This window comes from Clupea harengus, unplaced genomic scaffold (assembly GCF_900700415.2).
Source record: "Clupea harengus unplaced genomic scaffold, Ch_v2.0.2, whole genome shotgun sequence".
Lineage (NCBI taxonomy): Eukaryota > Metazoa > Chordata > Actinopteri > Clupeiformes > Clupeidae > Clupea > Clupea harengus.
The window spans coordinates 1-3,620 of record NW_024879697.1 but is presented as its reverse complement, the minus strand read 5'-3'; the positions used below and the strand labels follow the sequence as shown (position 1 = coordinate 3,620).

Here is a 3,620-nt window from a genome sequence, read left to right as displayed (position 1 = left end):
ATCTAGATTTATATTACCATTTGCACATACTCTGCACTCTTCTACTTTGCACTTCTGGTTAGATGCTAACTGCATTTCGTTGCCTCAGTACTTGTACTGTGTGCAATGACAATAAAGTTGAATCTAATCTAAACTAATCTAATCTAATCTATTTCCAATGACTACAACACATTCACACAACTTCTATTCACACTTATTTTCTCAGGGTCTCCTCTCTGTACCAAGTTATATAACGCTGAAAGCAAACAGTTGGTCTAATTTTGACTCTGTTGATTGTATGAACTGATATTTTCTATTCTTCCTATAGACTAGAGAGAGTGGAGGGCAGTAGAAGGGTGAAGGGTAGTAACCTTTGCCCTCATGTGTTTATCTGCACATAATCTAAGTTTATGATCTCTCGAGACTGACTCCACTATGAGATAAGTGCAGTGGACTGTCTGACTGACAGAATGTGTTTTGGTCGTGATGAGGAAAGACAACATTATGATCGCTGCTGGATTGGCTTTCCTGATTCTGTGTGTACAGAACATAGACTGCACCTCAGACAAGTGAGTTAGCGTGTTAATATCCAATCTGTTCACTTTCAGGAGGCATTGATGGCTGCTTTAATGTGAAAGCGTTACATTTCTGTCCCTCATAACCATCATGTCTAGGAACTTTCGCTGAATGAAAATGGTTGATGTTGTCAGTATGATGGACAAATCTTTGTCCTGTTCATTTCCTCTGTTATATTGTATGCTTGCAGATCTACGCAGGAAGGGACCCCTTGGAATTATGATTATACCAGATACCATCCAGTGTCAGAGGTGAGTGATTATTATTCTTCACAACCTTCCCTACAGTTTTACACCCTTACAACAAGGAAATGAGAAAAGTGGTTTCTGTGGGAGAGAGTTACTCCCTCTGGCATTTACTTTTGGATTTGTGACATTGCAGACAATATGTATCATCTCTGAGTTTTCTAAGGTGGGTTTAACCTGAACCATTCGCAGTTGGTGCTTCCAGGCCTTCGATGCTCAGGTGAGCTATCTCCCGGGCCTTTCTGTGTGGAGTTTGCATGTTCTCCCCGTGTTCACAAGGCTTTCCTCCATAAAGAACCCCAATATAAAAACATGCAGAAGAACAGATCGCTCTCCTGTCCGTCACTGACCAGGACTGGATATGAGCACTTGACTTGGTCCCCGGTCGCCATAAAGGCTGGCCACTGCTCCTGGCTGCCCTTAAGGAAGGACAGCTGGGCTGGGATGGCAGAGGACAAATTTCACCGGCGACCGCTTCGGCATGCGTGTGTGTGTGTGTTCTGTGTCGCCGCCCATTGCACATGTGTCTTTTCTTGTGTCATTGCTGTGTGACGACAAATAAACAACTTTTGTAAAGACTGCCTTCTAGTGTTTTCCTGAGGACATTGCATTTAGTCTGAAGAACTTATTTTGGTGATGTGGCTGATGCTTAGGGTAGTAGTTTCTCCAGTTGCTGCCTGAAGTAAATGATAGTTATCCTGGGTTATCCATCCAAGACTCCCACTGCCATGTACACAAATCTACAGGTGTCTGTCAGGTGCTAGACCACATGCAGGCAGATGTTACAGCAAGCTGAACACAGAGGACAGAGTGTGGTACAGGCCAAACACACACCTCAGACAACATCAGAATCATATAAACAAAAAAACTAAAAAGCCACATCATCTACAAACAGACTCAGTCTACCCTGCTCCTCTCTCACACTGGTCTCAGACCCACACTTCAGTTCCAGGACGGTTACTTGTGGACCATTCTTTACCTGACTCCCTGTTGTGTCCTCAGTTACACATCATACTCAGGACAGTATGGAGGTCCCCTCAGACACAAATCCAGGTAGCCCTACATCACCAGACCACATGCAGTCAGACGCGATTTCAAGCAGAACACAGAGAACTGCTTTGGATCATGGGTAAAACACACCTCAGACAACGTCAGAATCATGGGAGAGGGTTCAGGGAATGCCTGGCTGCCAACGAACAAAAGGGTAAAGAAAGGAAGAAGCACCAACTGTGAATGGCCCAGGTTAAGCCCACCACAGAAAACTCAGAGATGACAACAGATTATGGGGAGCTATGCTAGAGTCATTTCTGGAGCCCCATCTGCGACCATGAATGATCTCCACTGGGAACAAAATAAAGACAAAGTAAAACAAAATAAAATGAAGATTAATCAAAGCTAAGTAATAGTCTAATGGTAAAAGCTTCAATACTCAACAAAGAAGTGTCAGCTACACACAGGCCTGGTTCTCAAATGAAAATGAAAGATTCAGTGCAATAACGGGGTATACTAGGTGGCACACTTTGATGTGACCGAAGAATTGTGCCAATCAATAGACAGACCACTCACATGGACTTTAAACCTAAACAATGCTACTATGCCTGTAAACCAGTTTAGAATTGAATTTAAACAAAAATATTTGTTTTTCCCACAGCCGAGTTTAAAATGTAAAGTAGATTGGAGACCAAGCAGCAGCAGCCTGTTATTCAGCTTCTCTTCCTCTCACCGATAGGGTGAATCAGAGCGCGGAGCAGTCCTCTGGCAAAGAAGGATTCTGATTGGTCAATAACACTAAGAGACAGGTAACCATGTCCAAACACTTTGTAGAACCGGTTCCTTTTATCATCTACAGTATGAGTCTCATTAGTCTTCATTGCCAGTCTAGAATAGGAATCTGGAGATGAGATTTGTTGACAATGACTGACAGAAATAGCAGCTCTGATCAGTGGACTCAGTATAAGGAGTGGACTCAGTGTTATAACTACATCCAAAGGAGAGGGTCTTACTCATAACTTAGCTTTGACACTTCCATTAATACTGTGCATGGTCAAGATATAAAGGATGATTAATAAGTTTGTTTATTATTATTATAATTATTATTTGATATAGCAGCACGTACTTAAAGGCATCAGTATAGCGGATGTGGTGAAGTAGGATACCACCAAGGGATAGGAAATAGAATCTAATAGACACTAATATCTTTAAAACTAAGAAACAGAATAAATCATTTAAGACAAATAACGCGATGATATATTTCTCAAAAGGCTACAATGGATCTAATCCATATTTTCTAATGTTTCATTTACAGAATGAATTTGTCATTAAGCCGTTTTAAACTGTTTTGTATGTATCAGGTATATACCATATGATGTTTGTATGTATTGTGTACATCTACCCTGTGTATGCTGTGTAAAGAGGATTTGCTGATCAGTGCGGATCAAAATGTAGTTTATTTATTCACTTTAGCCTTAGCGTGCACACGGCCACATCTGCCTTTAGCCTGGCCAGCTTTACTGAGGAGGCTACAATCAGCTGATTCTTCAACATTTCAGGAGTATTTTTTATTCTCATTCTCAGTTATTCTCAGTTCTCACTGCAAAGAAATGTATTTCATTTCATTTAATTTCATTTCATTTTGCATTGTGCTTTACAAAACAAGTTAAACAGACAACAAAATGTGTTTCGTTCCATGTAGAAGAAGTATTGGCCATGAATTAACTGACCAAAGATAACACATTTTCGCGCCCTCAATACTCCAATTAAAAAGCAACATATATCCTAAGTGATTTATAGTGACAAGAGGGTATAAAAATGCAAAACTCT

At 40.8% G+C, this 3,620-nt stretch overlaps 1 long non-coding RNA gene across 1 annotated transcript; it reads left to right on the top strand.

The window, feature by feature from the left end:
* The first annotated feature begins 426 nt into the window (after nucleotides 1-426).
* Nucleotides 427-806, top strand: LOC122129910. The gene is made up of 2 exons (XR_006151814.1): nucleotides 427-548; nucleotides 746-806. It is a non-coding gene; the product is annotated as an uncharacterized LOC122129910 (long non-coding RNA).
* The last annotated feature ends 2,814 nt before the right edge of the window (nucleotides 807-3,620 follow it).